Genomic DNA, 24,189 nt, shown 5'->3' with positions numbered 1-24,189 from the left:
GCGTATTAATGTTGGAAAGATTTAAAGTTCTAAGCCACATTTGAATGGCAGATATACGCGGAGACTTGCCATTGACTGCTGAGTGGCGACCGCTATTAGGAAGAACTGTTTCTTTCACTCGGTGTTTCATGCACGGAGATTCGAAGCTGTGCACAGCCGAGTCGAAGTCACGCACCAACCCGTTGATGCGATCAAAAGTCGACGATTAAAATCGCAAACACAAAAGAACTATACGAAAAAAGGAAGTAGTTAGAAACTTCTAAGTTGACAGTAAAGTCGAATGATGGCTAAAAGATATTAACTGGCATCAAATCATGGGGCTACGCCAGGCGTACTATTTACTGAGGGAGTACAAAAAAACAAGAGCTGTAAGAAACTTATTGGGAAAAGCACCAGATAGCGCCACGAGAATGGCACTGGACTGGAACCCGCAAGGGAGCAGAGGTCGAGGTCGAGCAAAAAACACTTGGAGAAAGTCGATGTTGCGCGAGCTGGCAGATGCCGACATCATATGGGACGGTGCAAACACAACAGCACAGAACTGTGTACAATGGAAGAGTCTTGTCGTAGCCCGATGCTCCCAAGAGGAATGAACAAGGAGAGAAAAAAAAAAACTCATAACAAGTCATAACATATTTCGCAGCCATCTGCACAGAATTGGGATATGATCCACTGACTATTTTCGTGTTTGCGGTCAATCTCCGGAAACTCCAATACACCTGCTCTTTGAATGTGGCGCTATAGCGTGAAGAAAGTTGAGACACACCGGCCAATTGCAGCCACACGTAAGGCGTATGCGTTCATGCCCATCACGGCTCCATCTTAAATTTAATAAAGGAACTGGGTTTGGATGAGGTACTGTGATGAGTAGAGGATACAAACGACCATGAGATTGTGGTGCCAACCTCAAAACTATCTAATCTATTCTACTCCAATGTCGAGTGATAAACCTTTTTAGTTTTTAATCCAAAATAGGTTGTGGAAGAAGCCATCACCTGTAAAAATAATAATGATCAAAACACTTCACGAAAAATAATTTAAATGGCTAAAAAAGAGATTTTAAGAGAAGCACAAAAATCGTAATGAATTTGCTAAATAAAAAAATCCGCAAAATTTTTTTATTTATTTCTTTATTTATTTTTTATAACTTTTTTTTTTCTACATGTTTTTTTATTATTATTATTAAAAAACATTTTTTTTATTATTTCTTTATATATATATTTTTAATTGCTTTTAATATTTTTTATTTTTATGCATTTTTCTAATTTCTTTTAAATTTTTTTTTTTTTGTCATTTTTTTTATTTTTTATTTTTATTATTATTATTATTTTTATTTGTTTTCATTCATTTTTGTTATTATTATTTTATCATCTTTCTCTCTATTTATGTTTTATTAATATTATTTTTTTATTTTCTATTTTTTTTTCTATTTTTTTTTTATTTTCTTTTTTTTTTTAATTTTCTCTTTTTTTCAAATTTTATTATAATATTATGTTTTATTTATTTATTTCTTTGTTATTAATATAGTATCTTTTTGTTTAATTTTGTTATTATTATTATTGTTTCTATTTATGTTTAATTTGAATATTATTATTATTTTATTATCTTTTTCTTTATTTATTTTTTATTAAAATTATTTTTGTTTATCTTGTTATTTTTTTATTTTTTATTTTGTGTTTCTTATTTTTTCTTTATTTCGTTTTTTTTCTTTTTTTTCTTTTTTTTGATCTTTCTATTTATTTATTTTTTAATTTGGTTGTTATTATTATTGCTTTTTAATTTGTTATTATTATTATTTTTATTTATTTTCAATGGTTTTTGTTTTTATTATTTGTTTTTATCCTTTTCTTTATTTATTTTTTATTAATATTATTATTTTATTTATTTTTAATTTTTTTTTATAATGTTTTATTTTTGTTCTTTATGTTTTTATATATTTTTGAATTTTTTTATTTTAAATTTGTTTAGTTTTTCATTTTTTGTTTGTTATATTCTTTTTATATTACAGGAGCGCTACGAATTGGCAAGTTTGAACATTTTTTGGTACTAAATTTTGTTGGTAGTATATTTTTATAAAAGGATACTACATGGTGCAACAAAAACCATGTAACTCAGGCATAAAAAATTTGTTGTTTTTAATTTTCTACGAAGTCTGAAAATTTGAGCGCTATGTTGTTTGTTGTAGAATGCATTGCGCTTTTATAAAAACATAAAGGAAATTAAATTAAAGTTCATAAAGTTCTTTTAACTTGCGACCTTCGAAGACTTTGAAAACTTTCACTCGCTCAAGCTCAAGCGGTCAATAACCACCAAAACAAAGGCATACGCGACTATAAAGAATTTTTCTATTATGTTGAGTAATCATTGCAACAAAAAAAACCCCAAAGTAAAAAAAAAACATTAACGATAGAACATAAAAATTAATTAAAAATAATAAATTTTAATTATTCGCGCAATTAACAGCAAAAACATACAAATGTACAAGTGTACAAATATATTTGTATGTGTGTGTGTCTGCGCATTATGAAAACTTGTATTAAATGAATTAGAGAAAACTACATTTTTGTACAACATTGAAGTTTAATATGCACACTTGGCCGCGCAATGTAGGTTCATACACACAGAAATACATACATACAGACAAGCACGACTAATAGAGCTAAATGAAGACCTGTGAATGACGACGGTGGGGGCCATGATTGCCTACTTGTCTACGAATATTTGCCGTAGTAGAATCTGTTTACTATTGCCTTGTATGTGCAAAACCGTTGGCGCGTCTGAATGAAAAGAAATCTACTTAAACGAATATGTATGCATGGATGTGTGTGTGTGTGTGTGTGTGTATATACATTGCGGGTATATGGCTTATGATTAAGCAGTAAAAATTCAACCTTGAAAGAAGACAAATGGCGGCATGGCAACATTGTGATGGGCTGTTGTAAATTTTTGATTAAACGATGAGGAAGATGTACCATTTGGCACGCACGCACACACATACATACATGCATACATACATATGCATGCGCTTGTAAAACTTGGTATTTTGAATTGTTACATACGCAAAACCAAGTGGAAAAGTGAAAATATGGCCACCTGAATTATAAATATTTTTCAGAAAATATGGAAAAAAAAACTAGAATTTTACAAACTGGAAATCGCATTCAGAGCAAAGGCACAATGCGCTGCTAATTATTGCAAATATTATAAGTTGATCAATAACGGATTTTCCATACAGTCGGTTGTTACTTGCACTCGAGCGTAGCTAAAGGGCAAAGAGAAGTGGATTTAAAAAATTCTCTAAGCTTTAATGCTCGAGTTTTTCTACTATTAAACGGCAGCATTGCTTCCCAAACACAACTGTGCAGTAAGAAATACAATAGCAGCCATTGAAATCCAAGTAGCTAAACACTTTGGTGTCGAAATTACCATGAATGCCATGAAACGAAGGCTTCAGGGTGTCGTTAGAAATGCTTGACGAAGCCGCTTTTGACAACAAAAACGCGCAGAAATCACCTGAGGTAGGGGAAAAACAACTTTGTTGGCAGTCCTTTTCCCGCACATGCCAAATTTCAATATCATCAAAGCGTTTGCTCCAACCCGAGGTTGAACTACCAACCTGCTACCTGTTAAACTTGGCTTATCACGAAGATTCAGATAAGAAAAATGCAAGCCATATTTCGTTAAGTTAGTTCAGATTCTCGGGTGAGCACCATATAACAGCAACATAACAGAATTTTGTAAATTCATGTCGTTTTAGAAAATAGAGGAGGCCCTGGAAAATTGCAAGTAATGAACTTCTACTTTAAGGGCTTTCAACTAATATCTCTCAACTAATCTCTAATTTTAGAGGTGACTTTATCGTGAAGGTAAACTATCAGCCGGATATATTTAAAGACCAATTGATATACGCTTCACAAATTTTTGGCTAGGCTCAAAGTGTTTGAGTTTAAATTGCAATTTTCACATAAATTACGTTAGCGTAGCTGCGTATATGGAAAATTGTGCTTGATGGATTGCTGAGAGAACGCAGAGTCAAAGCACACTGTACAGTGGGGAATTTATCTCGCGGTTAGCAACACCTACTCTATTGAGTATTCCACTTTTCATAATTACGCTTTTTTATTTTTTATTTATTTTTGTTTAATGCTTTTCTTATTTTAATTTTTTTTTTTTTTACTCTTTTCATTATTTTTATTGTTACATTATTATTTTTTATATATTTTTTTTAATATGTTTTATTATTTTTAATTTATTTATTTTTCTATTTTTTTAACGAATTCGTTTATTGATTTATTTTCTGTTTACTTTAATTTCTTTTCTTTATTATTTTTATTTATTTTGTTTTTTTGGTTTTATTCTTATTATTATTATTTTTTTTAATTATTTTTTATTATTTCATTATTATTTTTTTGTAAACCTGTTTTCTTAATTACTCTTTTAATTTGTTTTATTATTATCATTTTTTTTATAATTATTGTTTTATTTTTTCTTTATTTTTTTTATTATAATTTTTTAATTATTTTTTGTTTTTTTTTTGTATTATATTTCTATTGTTTCATTCATTTATTACTTTAAAATTTTTTTATTAATATTTTTTATTATTCCATTATTTTTTTTTTTTTTGCCTACATACATATTTTTTTATTTTTTTATATATTTTATGTTTTTATTTTTTTTATATGGTTTTATATTTTTTTCATTTTTTATATATATTTTTGTTATTTGTTTATTACTTTTTTAATTTGTTTTATTTTCTTTTTTAATTTATTTTTATTTTTTTCTTATTTTTGATTTTTTTTAGTTTATTTATTTTTTCATTTATTAATTTTGTGTTTTATTTTTTTTTTGTTTTATTTATTTCTAGTCTTATTGTTTTTGCTTTTCTATTTTTATTTTTGTTAATTATTTAATTTATAATTTTTTTCGTTTATTAATTGTTATTTTGTCTTATTTTTTTCTTAATATGATTCTTTTTTTATCTATTTATTTATTCTTTCTTTATTTTTTTATGTTTTTATGTTTTTATTTATTCATTTATTTTTATTTATTCATTTTTTAATTATATCTTATTTTATGTTTTTATATTTTTATTTTTATATTTTATTTTATATTTTATTTCTATATTTTATTTTTGTGCTTTTTTTTATATTCTTTTTTTAATTTCTTTATTATTTTTATTTTCTGAAGTTTTAATTTTTAGTTTTTAAGATTTAATTTTTTAATTCTTAGTTTTTGAATTATTTTGAAGTCTTTTTAGTTTAAAAAATTCTCATTTTATTTTTTTATATTAATTAAAAATTTTTTATTTAATTTTTTGTTTTATTAATGAGGGGAAGTCAACAGAGTTTTGATGATAATCTGAACAAACATTTTTGGGTGAACTTAAGCCTACTTTTGCGGTCACAAATACTATGAGAACAGAAATTGTACTGCATTTATTTCCTACTAAATCGACTTAAGGGGTTATTATTTGTGACCACAAATACATATTTTATTGTTCGATAATGGAAGATCAAACACTCAGCTGGAAAAGAACTAAAAATTATAAATTTTTAGATATCCGGATCTTAGTGACCGAAACTGTATTTCAACCACAAAAAAAAAAAAACAAATTAAATAAGCAAAAATTATTAGCTGGCTAAAGAACGAAAATAATAATAAATCCGCTTAGCATACAAAAACTGCATTAACATGAATGACAAACTTGGCAACACAAATGGACCGATACCGATCGTTCGATTGAGAACCAACAGATACGTGCCTCAAAAAATCAAAAAATGTCACATTGCTGAAAGGTGGGCAGAGGTACTTAACAATGACGGCATTTCCTTTTTTATACTTTTTTTTTGTAAAAAATTAGACTGTTAAATAAAAATTTTAAATGTTCGTGCACACTCCTGGGATTATTTTGCACACTCTCTTTTAACTCCATTACTTTTTCAACAAAAACTCATTAGCTAATAATTAATAAAAGTGGCACATAAAAAATTGCAGCGGTTTATTTTATGCACTCAAACGAAAAATGGCGCATCACGCCGGCCAAACGAACAGTTGAAGTCTTTCTTTTCTAGAGCCACACAAAAAACAAATCAAATTAATCGAAAAAATATGTACGTGAGCACTGCATCTTCGCAGCTCGAACAACAACAACAACGCACACAAGCAACATTTGGCTTTCATTTCTGAGTAAAACTAGTTTAGCGCACAAACAAATTTTATTTCATAACCGCGCAAAAATGTGCTAATAAATCGCACATTTGCTGCCAGCCAAAGAGAGTTCCAAAAACAAGCAGCAAGAAATTTATGTATAAAAATTGCATGGATGTGCACATCGCACAGCTGCGCAGCTGTCTGTCTAGGGATTATCGAATACGGTTAGAAGAATGACGTTAAATCCTCGCATTTCTGGCTTCTTAGCTCACAAAGTAAAAAATTTGAATTTACTTAGCAAAAATTATGCAAAAATTGTGTACATAAATTAAAAGTAAAAGTGCTGCCGCAAACGTCGCTGAGCAACAAGCAACCAACCAATCTGTAATCAGCAATCATTGATGGCTTACGCAAGGAGATCTTAGTGCGGCAAGCGCAAAGCAGTTTGCAGAAATTTTTAAAGTTCATTGCTATCATAAATCGATAACAATTTCCGGTGTTCATTGCTTATGAGCAAAAATCCTGTTTACGCGCCTAACGACCATTCAACCGCCCAAACAGCCGACCGATCGATCGATCGACCAGACCAATCAAACGGCCGTACATTTTTTGTTGGCTACCCAACGTCGGTGAGGCATCGACCGACAACATCTTTGGAGCGACGGAAGAAAGTCTACGCCGATGAGTGCGACTCTTGCAGCAGGTTCATTAGTCCTATGCAAACGCAAAAATAGCAGCAGCAACAACAACAACAACAACAGCACATAACAACAGCCAGTGCGTATGGTTTAAGGCATACGACTGACGTGCATGGATGGAAGTTTTACTTTTCAGCACTCCAGCGTGAACCAGTTGCACATCACCCATACGGAGGAGAGGATGTTGTTGACCACGCAGAATGACTAGGCGCAGCAGTGATCACCCAGCTACCTACACTTGTTCAGCCAGTTTTCTCACTTTGCATTGCTGCCAATCGGCATTTGGCTTAATGAGTTTACTGGAAAAGGAAAATCAAAGCATTCCTGCGTTTACGGATGTTCGACTGTCCACCAACCGGACCAAAATACCATATACTCGGGTGTATGTATGTGTGCGTGTGTGTGTGTGTAGCTCACAAATAAGTTTGCAGCTATCGCTGAAGCTCAACAAAGTTGATTGGCCCTGTGCAATGAAGACTTGAAGACGTTGTAAAAAGTTTTTATTTTAATACTGGGATTTTTATTTTTATTTTTAGTTGCTAAGAGTAAGCGAAATGCTATAAATTCTTAAGCGCATCAGTGCCTATCAGTGTACGCTTGACTCACTTTGTTGATTTGTGACTGCTACCCAGCGCATTGACATCGAAAACATCGATGAGCAGCAGCAAGGCAGCAAGCCAGCAGGGCAGCGAGAACGGCAACATCCCATTGCCAGTCGTTCAACGTTTATTAATAACTAAGAAGCATAGCACAATTCGCGCTGTTGCAAGTTCCTTCTTTAGCAATACGTTTGGTTAGCTGTTAGCTGTCTGCCTCTGACCTGTTTTTCAGCTGCTCGATTGCTTCTTGGCCAACTGTGACTGAGTGTGACATGATGCTGCCTGGCATGGCCTGGCTGGCTTGCTTGTTGGCTATCCACGAAGAGAAGCATTCGAGGCATTACAAAATGTTGTCAAGTTCTTGACAAACGTTGCTTTTTGGGTCAATAGCAATTTTCCTGTTTTGCTTTTCCATTGTTATTGTATTTTGTGCGTACCATGTCGAAGATAGGCATACGTACGCACAGCTGATAGAAATTGAAAATATTTTCGAGAATTCGCTTCAAAGTGGCACAGTGTTGAAATTTACCGCAGATGGACCTCGCATTAAGCTGTAAGTGGTTTTCGATGAAATAAGAAAGTTTTCAATTGCATCTAATCAAGATAAAGGAAAGATCATCAATCAAGGAATTTAGGAATAAAGCGAATTTAACGGCCTGCCTGGGCCACATACGAATCCTTTTCGTACCGATTACGTGGAACCAACTACGAAGACTTCTCATAGAGCATGGACTTTCTCTGGCACAATAACCAATTTCGGACGACCTCATTATATAGGGAAGTGAGACCGCTAATGACTTTGGTAAACCAGGGAATCTTCTTCTTTTTGATTGGCGCGATAACCGTTTACGCGATTTCGGCCGAGTTCAACAAAGCGTGCCAGGCCAGTCGTTTCTTTCTCGTGCTAACCGGCGCCAGTTGAACGCATCAAGTGAAGTCAAAAAGGCTTAGTATTGCTGCTACACCAACAACAACAACAACAACCAAACGAAGTCAAATCCTTCTCAACCTGTTGCTTCCAAAACAGAGCAGGACTTCTCTACTTCTGCTACCACATCAGAGCCGGAGCGTTTGTATCCATTCGGACGACATGACCAAGCCAACGTAGGCGCTGGATCTTTATTCGCTGTGCACTAAGTCTATGTCGTCGTAAAACTCATACAACTCATTGATTGGTCACCTGCGATACTCGCCGCTACCTTCATGCAAAGATCCAAAAATATTCCGCAGAATCTTTTTCTCAAATACTCCAAGTGACTCCTCATCGGGCATTGTTATCGTCCAAGCTTCTGCGCCACACGTTAGGACGGGCATGCGGAGAGCCTTATAGAGTGTTAGTTTTGTACGTCGAGAGAGGACTTTACTACTCAGTTGCCTACTTTGGACTAAGTAGCACTTGTTGGCAAAAGATGTTCATTCACCACTGGGAATTTCCAATGTGGAAATGGTCTCAATTCCGATCTCAAAGTAAATTGTATGCAAATTTTCAACATCGAAGCTATTCGCAGTCCACGGAATGTTGATGGAAGTGATTCTTGGTTGGTGTCCAAGCCTCAAATAATTTCGCTATTAACAAAAAGTTCGCCAACTTTTAAAATTTACGTGCGAGTATCGTCAAAGAGTCAAATTTGATAACTAATGTAATTGGACAAGCTGTATGTGTCATCTCCTACGCCACGTAAGAGAGAAAAGTTAAAAAGTGATTCAAAGAAATTACTGAAACAACAGACAACCCTATTAACTCATGCAGGGTTCCAGGCCACAGAGATATACCAAGGTACTGTAGGGCAGACCAACTTGCAAGAGCAGGTACCTGTATGCCAAAAATAAATATTTTTATGGGGGTACCTCTCGCAACTTGTAAGCTTCTTGTTATGGACGCAGTAATCAATTCTGTAAAATCAAAGGTGAATTATTGTCAATACCTGTGAAATTGCTAGGCAAACATGGTCAAGGCTAAATCTACGTCTGTCTAAGAATATTATAAAATTGCGTAGACTTCAAATTAGGACCTTAGTAGGGACCCTCATCGGACATTGTCTGTCCGAGTTGAGTTGAGGAGAAGTTGGAAACAATTCAACACATTTTTGGCACATGTCTGGCTCTAGCCAGAAACAGAATCCGATATTTAAGATCCTACTTCTTAATGAATATGGATAATCTATACACTTTAGGTATCAATAACCTTTTACGCTTTATCTAAAGACCAGGATGGTCTAATTTGGAAGGGGAAGTGTAGCCCAGCCACCGCGGCTCACAACGGACCCATTTCGTGGCCTAAGTAGCATTGCTTTTCCTGCTTTGTGTGATGCGGCTGCCAAACCTACCTACATAGCAGACAAACCGTTTAGGCCCTTAAAGGCCAGCAAAGAGGTTTTGTGGATCGGCTGAAGAAAGGCCATAAATAAATAATGTCAAGTGATTGTCCACGTATAATAAGACAAAAATCCATGCAAACACAACTTGGACAGCGACTATCCTCTCTCAATCCAAAATATTGTTTATGACGCTAACTGGAGTACTCTTGTCCTTCAAAGGAAGCTCCAAGACTGCACGCTGCACTGGTATACAGATGGTTCAAAACAAACCGACGACTTGGGCGCTGGGATATTTGGCCTCAAAGCAATACTGCTTTTATCGATTGATAGTTTTTCATTTGGATATGTGTACAGATCAATTTAGGAAGAAATCTACGGAGTGAGCGATGGAATGCAGTCAAGCTACATGCAAGGCCTTGCCATGTTTTGAGACTAAATCCGCTTTAGTCCCTAAGTGCATAGAGAAAGTAAATTTACTAGCCGTACACAATCGTATCAGGCTCATTCATAATGAGTGCAAGTGCATAGGCGTATATCCGGAAACGAAGTAGTGGATACTTTAACTAGAGAGACTGAGGCCTAATTACTAATAGAACTCGAGCTCTTCCTTGTCATGGAACAACATGGCATTGAGGAAGAGCGTAGAAGCGAAAAGCTGATGCTATGCGATATAAACTGTGCCGCCAAACTTCTTATTGAGCTGGTCTAATATGAAAAAAAGGGATTTAAGCAACCCATAAACCCACCAGACAGAACCACAACTGGTCTCGCCTCAGATAGCTCCTGTCAGTTGTCACATAAAGAGCAACGAATAATCACATACGCGCTCGCTAATATTAACAATGGGCTGTGCTCAGGCATATTTTATTCAACTTTCTCGGAAATCTATCAGAGCTGGACTTATAGGTGCGAGTGTTGGAAGGACTGGGCGCACTCGATTTCAATGAAATCTTGAAAAACACTCAAGTAGCGTAACAATCAGCCAGTAAATCAGTTTACAAAGAAGGGCAGTGTGGAAGGTCAACGTCAAAAGGGTTTCAGCTCTGGATTTCCAATAAAAACTGGACCCTCATTTCGGAGCGTTTGGAATTTTGGTGCCCCGTATCCCGCTAGGGATTCAACTAAATAATGATGATGATGGAATGCATTAAGGAAATACGCATTTTCATATCTAGGTACTTAAGCACATACTTAAGAGCTTATGCACAATTTCAATCACAACAACAACAACAACAACACTTCAACATTATTCCACTTTGTACGTTTAGAATAGCAGCTGATATGCTTTATCGCTGTTGATAGAGTCACACCCAGCTCGACTTGGGAACAGCAAGTGCTTCATTAAGTATATGTACCCATACACACATACATACACACGATTAAAACCATAGTATTACATTCAATTCAATTTAAAGCAACAAAACCAAAGATTACTACAATTTTATGTAATCCAATGTGCCACAACAATCAACTCTTTCAATTATTTGCCCTAAATAAATGCGCTGATTAACATGGAGCCAACTGCTATGCGGTGCGCTCAGGCGACAACAAAAACAAACAAACAAGAAGTGTAATGCAATCGCACTAATAGAAGAAAAAACAACAACAAAGCGCTAAATATACAGTGTGATAAAGAGGAAATACGAAGAGATAAATTCTAAGTAGCTTAGGCTGATACCTCATCACTGATTCATATGGAATGTAAGCGGAAGAAGAAGACTTATACATGCATATGCAATGGAATTTTTGCCCGGGGGAGTGAAAAAATAGAAACAGGCTATGCCTAAATAACTATAAGAGCACATTTCAAGGCATTATCAGATAATTTTTTCGATTGCGGGAATTTTTTTTAAATTCGTTTTTCGTGTGATTTCAGTGATAAACACAGGTGATTATTCATAGAACGCCAAGACGTTATTAATTTCATTTGCTCAGTTTACTTTGCGCTACATTGGCGACGTAAAGAGTTTTAATTAAACATGGCTGGTGTTGTTTTCTTTTCTTTCTGTTGGTTTTACTATGACGGCACTTGAGGCAAACGCGAATTTTTATCTAATATACAAAAATGCATAATTCATTATTAATTTCTTGGGCGAAAAAATTGGTACACTTTGACAGTTGTGCTTAAAGAATAGTATTTTTTTATAGTAGATTTTTTTCGCATGCCTGCAATTGGTTTTTAAAAATTTGTATTTTCAGTTGAAACACTAAGAAATTTCTTTCAAACGAAATGTTTCCTTGAAAGTTGCACGCATATTGCAGCGTTAAATAGCACTTTAGCGTGAACGATATGAATTTCATGTAAATTAAAATTGCGCATAAAGTCACACACAGCTTACGGAAATAAAACCCAAAGAAATTTTAATAATTCTTGAAAAGCACATTTCATTTTCACGATTTGAATTTGAAGTCTTTCACATTTGTTTCATTTCTATATTCATTAAAACTCAAGTAAGCACCCAAATAATATTATATCAAATTTGCATTTTCTTAAAAGCAGCAAGAAACAAAAAAAAAATCAACAAAACACAAAAGACACGCACGTTTCTTCCGTTTCATACAAGTGAGCACCTCCATCCGCTTTAAAGTAATCGCATCGACTAAATTTTCACAACCACAGTCCGTTCCAAACAAGTGTCGGATCGTTAACTGCTGTTGCTGTTGCTGCTACTACTTACGGCGAAAAAGTCGAAATACACCAACAGCAAGCAACGCCGCTAAAGATCACAGATACAAAAGAAACACACACGCGCACATACATATCTCTCCAAAGAGGCACATAGCATGAGAAGTCACCGCTTTCCAGCAGACTACAAACCAGATTATGAGTAAAAATAGCGTCTGAGCAACAGCAGGCGGCGAGCTAAGAAATGACAAAGGCTCACCAAACTACCTATGACGACGAGTGTGAGTGTATCAAAATTACGGCGAATTTAAGACTAGCCAAAGAAATGGCAAGATACAACACAAACACGCGCACACAATATCATACATGACTACAAAACAAAAAAAAAAAACAAATACAAAATGTCCCACCAAGTGTGTGCATTTTTGTTGGTGTATTTCTTGTATATCATTGCAGTCGAGGAAACAGCTAAACAGCTGTGCTGTCATGATCGGCGGCCATACACATGTACACACACCGCAGTAGCTCTCGCTTGCAATGGCTCTCACGTTAGTATTAAACTAAAAAACAACAAAACAAAAAAAGCTAAACGAGAAACCATGCGCACAACAACACTCACTAGTCGAAGACAACACTCGCTCACTAGGTCTCTCATGTGTTCGAACGCGCCACTCACTTGCATGATCGATCGACTTGGTTGTTGGTTTTTGGTTTTTGGCTATCGCCGCCTGCCCCCACGCACCCACCCACTCCTCCTCCCATATTGCATGCACACAAAAGCGCACACATACAAATGTCGCACAATAAACTTTTGTCTTGTCTTGCAAGTATGATAGAATTATTGTGCGTTTTGTTTTTACTTCAAATTTCTGCATAAATTATCCTAAAAGGAGAAAGAGTACTAAACTTGTAGAAAATATGGGCAGCAAGCAAGTACGCGTGGTGAGACGTTCGCCAGCTACATACTACAGTCGAGTTCCGATAGCTTGAAGCAGCAAAACGGAAATTACTCAAATGAAACCCATACCCTTTGCTGTCCAAAAGATAGTAGCAAACGTTTAGATTAGACTTATGCTTGCCGCGGCCACATGTGAACGATGATATCGAGATTAGCGTATTTATTTATAATATTTATTTCTTTTACACAAATACATACATGCCTACCCCTCTATTTATGTATATAATTCTGTATCTACAAATTTGCTTTTTATTTTAATAATAATTTTCCATGTGCCTCACGCGCTTTTATTATGGCTTGTTTGCGCGCGTACGAATAGCTTTGAACAAGTGTTGATTGTTCAAATGTTAATTGCCTGCTGCGTGAGCCCTGCGGCACTCAGTCGATCGCGTGCGATGAACTGTTCGAAATCTATGTTTTTTTTTCTGTTTTTTTATGTAACTCACGTTCGTTACAAGCCTAGTCGATCAATAAGCGCAAACACTTTTTGGACAGAAATCAATAGATATCGAGTATGTGTAGATTTTTATTCGTATTGTTTTGAAATGATTTTTCAATTGAGATTTTGTGTCTACGAAAATTTTATGAAAAACGTGATATGATGTTTATGGGAAAACATTAAAATTGTACGCATTTTACGGTAGTACTTCGCGTAAAGTCAGCCAGCCACCAAGTATTTTCGGCACCCAAACACTTGGTATTTTATCAGCTTTTGAAATCACGGCGTAGATCTTGTGTGTGGCGGACTTTGGTAGAGCAAATTTGACGTTTTAAGTTTTATAGCAAGCGATTAAAAATTGTATGACTTTATAGTATCCGCGATATATATTTTTTTTAGTAAATTAGTTGTTGTTTTTATGGCAGCACACAAAAGTAAAGGTGAGTAAATTGGACGCTTGTTTCATTGATTAACCCGCTGCTAATTCTGTTCTGTGGTGATTGCGCGGTCATTTCAGGCGAATTTGAATACGACAGCATTATTCGATTAGATAAGCCATGCAGATAAAAACCGCTTGGTAGATTTTAATAAAATTTATACTGCTTTGAAAAACGATTTAAATGCTTTTCAGAAGCAGATTGTTTTCGATATTAGTTAATAAACAGGCTTACGATTGTATTCTTCCAATGACGAATTAGCCTGACGTAGCCCCATAGTTTGATATATATATGTATATAATTGGCTCGTACACCATTTTTGGGTATTTGATCGAGCTACTCCTCCTATTTGTGGCGTGCGTCTTGATGTTGTTCCACAAATGGGGGGACCTACAGTTTCAAGCCGACTCCGAACGGCAGATATTTTTATGAGGAGCTTTTTCGTGGCAGAAATACACTCGGATGTTTGCCATTGCCTGCCGAGGGGCGACCGCTATTAGAAAAAACTTTTTCTTCATTTTGGTTTTTCACCGAAATTCGAACGTATCTGAATTCCAAATGATGGTCACGCACCAACCCATTCGGCTACGGCGGATAGATACATAGATAGATAATTTATGAGAATTGCATTTGGACCTCATGGTATTTTGCTCCCTCTACTCATCACAGTACCTCATCCTGACCCAGTTTTCATATAAAACTCAGGATAGAGCGTATGTACCTTTATTCTGGATGCAGTTGGTCAAGATGTCTTAACCTTCTTCGTAGTTTGGTGCCAGCTAATATCTCTCTTAGCTCTTCGCTTCTAAGTTCTTCCTTGATGATATGTTGTCCCAGGCAAGGAAGGGCTGGGGTCCTATTAGTAGCGAAGCCATCGACTTTCTACTAACGCTTCACTAGATTCATTTTCAGGTATTGCCTTGTATCCTAAGACCCATATCAGGTTATGTACTCTCAGCTGTGAGAGTTGCACCTACTGATCATACAGAAATTATTAGCTTTAACTACTACTATTAGCTCAGTTGGTTATCTTAGAGTGGGAGGCGCAGAGTGGAAAATAGAGATGAGTGTGCGAGTTATTACTTTTATGTTATCCACAGGTCCATTTGTTCGAGCTTCATAGCGGAAGTGGAATCAGTGCTGCCATGGAGCAGACTACTTACTACTGCCTCTTAGGTTCGCTAGGGCCTGTAGAAATGCCACAGATTATCATCAATTCATGGTTATAAGAACTTTGAAAGAGGCTCTTAACTAACTAATTTTGCACTTTAATTTGCGCCATAAAAATTGCGTCTTACTAAGATTCTAGTCTTGGGATTATCATTCTTTACATTGACTTTGGAATACATAATTAAGAATATGTTACCAAAGCAGTTCTCGATCATATACGAGTATTTATCAGTATGACTTTGGGCTGGAAACCTATTCTGAGATTCTAATGTCAGCAACTGAAATCCCATTTTAAGTGCCGGCCTGTGGCTTAGTTTGTGACGATGCATTGACATCGCTGGGTCGAGGAAACTGTTTGATTCAACGCAAAATGATTAATTGTAATATTAAATGGCTGGCATGCAGCACAACTTAATCCATATGTAGTTGAGATTTTGTACGTCCTAAAAAGATTAGAAGTAACAAGAAAACCACCAATGGTTTTATAGTCACAATAAATCAACTATGGAAATTCCGCATACGTGACACTAACTGGGCGCTAATGAGTTGCCACCTTAAAATCTTAGCGTATATGAGCCGAACTGTCTCCTTCAGCACGCCCGCGGCAGCCACCAGACCAACAACAGACACAGAGGTATGCCACACCCAGCGGGCAAGATACCAGAGATACAGAGATGCTGTTATAAAAATATCGCGCACCCACAATAAAATCAAAGTGAAAAGAAAAATAAAACCAATTTTTTTTTTAGCAAAATAACTACTTTTATATTGGCAAGTTAGAGAAAAATATCACAGCCGCAGCCACAGCCTTAGCAGCGGCAACAATAACAATCGAAATATTGGCAAAGTGATCAAGCGTACATATGTATGTATGTATGTATGTATGTCCACAGTTACGTCACGCACGTTTCTATAAAACAACAAAGCGAAATATATAAAACATATTTTTGTAACTTTTTGAATAGATTTCTTGCGAAGGTTTCAATGATTTGGACAATTGTTTTGATTGCACACAAATATAATACGAATGGGAAACGAACGGCATAGAGATTGAGCGCAGACTTTTAATTTATACCCACGTACAAGCACCAGTACATATGTGTGTCTGTATGTATGTATATGAATATGGGTAACATATTTTGATAAGCCAATAAGTCTTTTGCGTATTTAAAATTGGACTGTACTATACTTTATTAAAAAATAAATAATATTAGAAATAATACAAATTTGGGAAATTGAAAACAACTTTTGAGAGCAACCGTATTAGGCAAATAAACACAATTTAATAAGTAGACTGATTTCATTGGATTGTATTGCACGGATTTCACTTCCACTTGACGAAGTAATGCCGTCATCTTCTGTCTTATCAGATTCAAAGTAATATTCGTCAGAACTGTCACTATCTAACGCACCATATCTAGATCGTTTAGCCATCGTGCGTAGGATAAAATATAAAATATATAAAAAACCTGCTGGTTCCTCTGGCAGTGAAATTCGTTCTGACTCTACCGTCGTCTCACATCGTAAGTTTCATTACAAGGAAGACAAGATTTCAACGCTAATGTCTCCTAATGTCTTTGAATGAAAACGTGACTCTTTTACTATACCTATGCGTATCATATCCCTCACAACGACAGCCTCGCGAGCCTTGCTGGTACGAACTAATTTGAGCGGCTATATGCCGACACTCGTCCCCAAAGGGATAAAGATGTTTAATGAAGCTGTCATATCAGCTTACATAATCAGGCTCATGTCAACTAATTTTTTTTTTATATCCTTGCTCACTCCGCTCGGGAGCATGGGGCCTTGACAAGACTCTTCCATCGTACACGGTTCTGGGATGTTGTTTTTGCCCCGTCCCATATGTATGATGACAGCATCTGCCAGCTCGCGCGACACCGACCGTCTCCAAGTAAGTTTTGGCCTACCGTCGCGGTCTGCTCTCTTGCAGGCTCCACTGTAGTGCCATTCTCATGATACTATCTGGTGGGTTTTCTAAGCGTGTGACATATCCATCGCCTCTTTCTGCGTTTTATTTGTCATAGGATGGGTTCTTCATTTGTTAATCTCCACAGTGCGCCGTTACTGATGGTGTTTGGCTAGAATATTCTACAGATGATGCGAAACAGTTGATGACGAGAGATTGCAGCCTCTGTGTGATGGTGTTGGAGACCATACATGTTTCAGTTTCGGTCAAGTCTAGATCCTCAAGATGTCTGGTGAAACTCCATACGATGCCTCTTTTGTGCAGGGTCAATTGGCTCATAATATCGTCTAGGACGATGGCGACAGGAAGGGGCGACAGGGAACAACCTTGCCTAATGCCTGCGTTGGTGGTGAATGGGTCGCTGATGTTACGAATTTCTCGTGAAGGGCGTGATGAGGCGGATTATCTTAGCGGAAACTCCCTTTCTACTCAACGCCAGCCATAGCCAACCATATTGAGTATAGTTTAATTGTATCGAATGCCTTCTTAAAGTTAATGAGCAGCATGTAAATTGGGGAGCGCCACTCAACTATGATGCGAAAAGTGTTGGTTTCGTCAACACAGCTTCGGTGAGGGCAAAATACTGTTTGTTCGTCTCTTAAGGAATGTTCGCTACATTCGAGTCTGGAGCCAAATAAATAAGAGCAGTTTCATTGAGCTGAACAAATGCTGCTAACAAAAAGTAATCTGTACCTTTAGTATGGTAGATCGATCCTAACTCTTACTTGGCCCCCTACTATCTCTCAGCTCAACTACGTTTTGCGGTGCGATAAGACAAACACAATTTGTTATTCAGTATCAATATCACTACACTAATTCTAATTTATGAATCCCATCCCTGCAGTGAGAATCTGTAAGGACTGCAAAACACGCTTTCTCATCTGTTATAACCTCACCATTTGATGAAAAATTCCTTCCATGCATGAATTTTTTTACATCTCGAAACAGTTGAAAATTGCTAGAGGTCAAATCTGGTGGATGCTCCAACAATTCGAACTTTAAGGCCGGCGGGCCAATTAAAAGGTCAAAAAAATCGATTTTTTTTTTTTTCCTGAAATCAATAGCTTAGATATTCAAAAACATGAGACACAAATTTTCAGAGTTAAATTCCAAGTATTTGCAGAGCTACAGAGCCGAGCGTAGTGCGGCGTCGAGCAACCGTGCGCTTATTGTTGTAGTGCTCCGCCCATTGGCCATTGACTTTGAAGCGCGTTTTCTCGGCTTTTCATTTTCACGTTTTTACCTAATTTATGTACACGATTGCAAAAAAACTAAACGAGCTATACATTTCTTTCAAAATGCGTTATCTTCAGTATTGTTTTCTCTTCTATGTGAACTAAAAAAAACATCCAACAACTTTTTTTAAGCGACTTTTTTACCCAGTTGAAGAGTTTTTTTTCCTTGAAAAACCACTCTTTTTTTCTACCTTCCCCAAAAATTCGAATTTTACGTGTTTCTCCCAATTTTCTTAGTTCACATCGAAGATAATTACATCAAAATTAATAATTTTTTTTTTTTTTGTTTTCAGATGAAAATTGCAAGTTGTATCTTGTACAGAAGTTGGATACTTCAGTGGCAAGGCGCTCTGGGAATCTATTGATAACTCGGCTTACAATATATTGTTGGAGATTGTACAAATTTTTTTTTTTAGTTCAAATATATATTAAACTATCCCCAAAACTTCATTTGGCTAATTGTTTTTTTTTCTCATCCTACAACGCTTCGCGAAAACTACTGAATTTAGGACATCTAATTGGCCCGCCGGCCTTAATTCATGGATTTTAGTCATTGTCAAAATGATATTGTGACACGACGGTGCATTATCCCGATGAAAAATATTTTTTTTCTTTTGCAAACTGGATTTTTTTTCACAAATTTTTTTGCTTCAACTGGTCTAGAAGGTTTCAAGAACGAACACGAACTCCTTTCGGCCACGAAAAACGAGGTTCGCACCACTCTTCAGTATCCTGTTTTGATTCAGGATCATGGTGATAGACCCATGTCTCATCCATAGTGATGAATCGACGCATAAAATCCATTTTATCTTTTCGAAAACGCTCTACCATAAATGTGGCTGAGAAAGTCGCTTTCCAATGTGTCTTTGTTGTTCCATTGTTAGCGAATATGGTACCCATTGTGCACACAGCTTTCTGAAACCCAATACTTCAGTCAAAAAATTGCTTTGACTCCCCAATGAGATGCCTAGGGTTTTTACTAAATCTCTTTCAGTCACTCGAAGATTTTCCAATACGATTTCCTGTATTTTTTCTTTGATTTCTGGTGTTGTTGCTGTTTTTCAGCGTCCTTGACGTATATCGTCTTCAAGGCTCGTACGACCACGTTTAAATTTAGCAATCCATATTTCTACAGTACTAACTGATGACGAAGCAGCCTCGGTAGTGCAATAGCCTGCCATCCCAGAGGTTATGGGTTCGAATCCCACGTAAAGCACGGTCCTCGCACTTTTCTAAACTTACCTACTTTACTAGTTTCCAAACAAAAAATCATTCCTCAACCCTAAAAACCTTATCCTCCCAATCCTTACTCCCGCACAAGAGTCAGCGGATTACTTGCATTGTGGCTGCTAAAACAACCAAAAACAAAAAAGACACAGTTACACATTGCATCAGTGGCGCCAGCAAGAAGAAGCTGGCGACCGCGGTAATAGCGCAGGCACACCAAATTTAGCAAAGCCCTTAACCATCTGTGCGATCCTTCTGCCAGAAAAATGTGAAACACAGATGGCGCTTCAAGCAGTAAGAAGACGTTGTTCCTAAGCAACGACAGGTGGGCATTCCTACTACTTATGACTAGTAGCGACAGGCTAATCACCTACCCTGTCAGAAAGCAAAATAAGATTAACGAAACCAACGCAAGACTGAGTGTTGTCGAGGCCCTATGCCTCCGTGTGGAGTGAGCCGGGAAAAAAGAAAAAACAAAAACTGATGACGAAAAGTCCTTATACATTTTCAACATTCTTTCACAAATTTTCTTTTATTTATGGTTTTTAAACCTTCCAAAAATAAAAATTCAATCACTGCATGAAACTTGATTTTTTTCATTCTAGAAAATACAGTGACACGTCGATACTAAATGACTTGTAAACAAAGAATGAGTTGGCAGATTGCAACGAAACTTCACGTACGTTCATTTAGGCTAGCAGCAACGGCCTCTCTTATCGAATCGCGCAACTTATGGAACAACCTAGTAAGTATTTCTTCACAGCTGAAATCCCCTCACAGTCTGATAGGGGCACGTGAAAATGTTATAAAAAAAAAATCAGATGTATGATAATAAAAAGCTACTTAAGACCAACTTTAACCCTCAATACTGAGGAAAAATAAATATGCGAAATACAACCGAAAAAAAGTCAAACTCAATGTATGATTAATAAAAATTATTTTTAATGAAAAACGTTTTGAGATTAATTCTAACAGGCAATATAGAGGAAAAAAATAAATAAACATAGTTGCATAAAACGCGTCAGAGTCAAAAGGTCAAATTATATATCAGTAAAAATTAAGAAATTAGGCGGAATTTATAATGCGCTTGTTGACAAATTTAAAGAAAAACAAATAAACCGTTGTGGAAAGTTTTCCTCAATTCACAAAGTAATCTTCAGGCGCGAAATAATGTCCACCGCAATCACAATCACAAATTCGTTTTACGATTATTAAGTGAGAAATGAGTATGGACAGCATAAGCCTGCACGAAAAATCTTCGAATATTCAGAAGAAGAAAAAAAATCGTCCCCGATTCAGTTTTTTGCTAATAAAAACCAGAAGTTTAATGAACGTGGGATTATGATGCTGCCTGAAAGATGGCAAAAGGTCATTGATCAAAATGGACAATACATTACAGAATAAAGTTATTTAGTTCCATGAAAAAATTATCTTCGATTTTCTAAAAAAAATCCGCAATTACTTAGTTGCCAACTCAATAGAATAGTCAGCTGTAATGGTGAAGCCAATTGGTGATCAGAAGCTGCATAGCAGACAATTCACGAGTTGAAACATAAAATCGAAATTGTCATGCTTGAACTGATGACGATACTACCTGTCTTGGTCCCTTTTCCTAATCTAAATCTATCGAAGAATAAAATCTAAGCAAATTATTTCTGATTCCACAAAAAAGTGTTATAACGAAGAAAAAATGATATTTCATAGAACATTGCCATTTCAAAGACACTATTTGGCTTTATGAAAAACGGGGGAAAATGCAAATCAACATTCTCCAGAAGCTTACTGGTTCAGTTTTCGGATTTTCCCTGCAGGGGTACTCCACAAATAAGGCGCATAGACTGGACGTTAAACGCACCACACCACACTTGGCACTAGGCAGCAGCAACGACGAGGCTGTTCAAAGCAAATGCGCATTGCTGATAGCGATGCATAGTCATAGGGGCGCGACGACTTCACAATAGGAGACTTATACAAACATATATACATACATACATGCAGCCCGATTAGCAAGCGCGCATTAATACTTATTTTCATAGCAAAATTTATGTATTTATGAGTATAAGGAAAAAATATAAATAATAAAAATATAGATATTTAATAAATAAAACAGAAACAATTAAACAATGGCTGGACAGTGTTAATTATTCACCGCATAGCAGCTGTCATCCGGTGCCGTTGCTTGTTTAATGTTTTTTTAGTATGTAAGGTTAAGAGTTACTGTGCCGCCACCAAAAGTAGCTGCGATTTTTACTAAGCAATCAAAAAATTAAATGCATGCTGACTTGTTGTTGGATGTGTGGAAAAAGGTCAAGCGACGTTTGCGTTCAATGCACTCCCAACAGCAGGCCGATTCATTCACATCGTAAATTATTATTACTAAAAAAAATGTAAATCAAAAAGGTGCGTGTGTTCGCAAATATGGATAAATATATATGTAAACAAAGAAATAATACTCCTTAAAGATACTAAATGAAATTCACTTCACAGTTCAAAAATCTGGGCACTAAAGATGGAATTTAGCGATTTTTCTAAATCACTTTTCAAAAGCAAGCAAACATTTTTTTCCTCTTACTTAAGCAAATTTAAAAAGGAATAAGCGCATTTTGCTGTTGTGCTTTGTTTATCCATTCGGCCATTGCCATTGTTGACAATTTTTGGTTTGTACTTTGGCCACAGCTGTTGTTGTTACGTAAATTAGATTATATGTTCTTATATAATATAAGATATTAGTTTGGGGATATTAGTAGAAATCCTATATTTTGTCGGAAAGATGCACTAGAACCATCTTTCCGACATCTCGATATCTCGTAAGGGATCCATCAAACCATGGTGTTTATGGTGGCGATACTGTATCTGCCAATTACTTGCAATTTTGGTTTCTTCGATTTTGTTCAGATACTTTTGATGTTGAAGAAAATGTCGCTAAAATCACAGAAATAATCGAAGTTTTTGCGCAAAAATTTTACGAAAAAAAATGTATTTCTTTTTTCCCCAAACTAATATTTCGTACCCACGGCAGTCGGTTCTACGTTACCGAAACCACACGGATTTATATCCGCCGAAGGACTGTCACGCCAGCAGTATTCCCCATATCTGTATGGGAAATGTTTATGTTGCTACAGCAACAATATCAACAACGAGAAGAGGAAGAACACCAACACATTGAAAAACCGCTACTTTCAATATCACACATTGAAAAGGGATTTGCATGAGCTAAGGCAAAATCAGAACGGAATTGGATAGTCGTAATATTCACGGATTAATCTTCCTTTTGGGCGAATAGTTGCAAATATCGGTCTTGGTGTGCTGCTGATAACCGACAACTGTAACGAACTGTTAAACGTCCAGTTAAGGTTCATCCTGCTTCTCCGAAGAAGTATATGGCCGTTGATTTGTGTTTACCGCCAATTAGCATGCAGTTTTGTTGAATAAAATTTACCAAAACGCATTACTACCGTCAGCTGCGTAGATATTAGAAAAAAAAAAATAGCTAACTTTGGATTTTACAAGAGGATAACGATCCCAAATATCGAAGCCGAGGGTGGATAGGGTGGAAACAGCAAAGTGGGTTTGATATGTTGGTCTGGCCTTCACAGTTGCCTGACGCGAATCCTGAAATGAAAATGTTTGGGCAATAGTTAAGCAAAGACTCAAAGGAAAACAAAAGAAAACATGGCCGCGCAGTTATCATCGCAAATTCGGCTGATTTCGAGCCGATTACTTCAGCAACGTGCACAGAAATTAGCACAAAGTATGACTCAAAGATGATGTGCAGTCATTATAGCTGCCGAGCTCCTCCTCCTATTTGTGGCGTGCATCTTAATGTTGTTCCACAAATAAAGGGACCTACAGTTTTAAGCCGATCCCGAACGGCAGGTATTTCTCATGAGGAGTTTTCAGCCTTAAAATCCAACATTGAATCTCTCTTGCCAACTAGTGTTTCTTTGAACGAAGTAGACGTAGTAAATAGTGAAGTCCTCTCTTGATGAACAAAACTAACAATTTATAAGGTTCTCTAACGTATGGCGCAGAAGTTTTTACGATGACAACATCCAATAAGGCGTCACTTGGAGTGTGTGAGAAAAAGATTCTGCGGAAGATCGCAGTATCAAAGTATCGCAGGCGATGGGCAATGATCTGTGTGAGTTTTACGACAACATAGCCATAGTGCAGCGAAAAAATATCCAGCGACTTCGTTGGCTGGGTCATGTCGCCCGAATGGATACAAACACTCCGGCTCTGAAAGTATTCGGCGCGATACCACCTGATGGTAGCAAAGGAAGAGGAAAGCCTCCTCTGCCTTGGAAAGATCAAGTGGAGAAGGACTTGGATTCACTAGGTGTGT

General features: G+C 36.3%; 1 protein-coding gene across 2 annotated transcripts in view; it reads right to left on the bottom strand.

Moving 5' to 3' along the window:
* The window catches only part of LOC128855894 (probable cyclin-dependent serine/threonine-protein kinase DDB_G0292550), a 68,201-nt gene extending 55,487 nt beyond the window's left edge, over positions 1-12,714 (bottom strand). For both annotated transcript variants that reach the window (XM_054091121.1, XM_054091120.1), the window contains exon 1: positions 12,309-12,714. The gene's annotated coding sequence lies outside the window, so the exon portion shown is untranslated. The remainder of the gene's footprint in view (positions 1-12,308) is intronic.
* Between the last annotated feature and the right edge of the window lie 11,475 nt (positions 12,715-24,189).

This window comes from Anastrepha ludens, chromosome 2 (genome assembly GCF_028408465.1).
Source record: "Anastrepha ludens isolate Willacy chromosome 2, idAnaLude1.1, whole genome shotgun sequence".
Lineage (NCBI taxonomy): Eukaryota > Metazoa > Arthropoda > Insecta > Diptera > Tephritidae > Anastrepha > Anastrepha ludens.
This window is presented reverse-complemented; position numbering and strand designations above follow the sequence as displayed.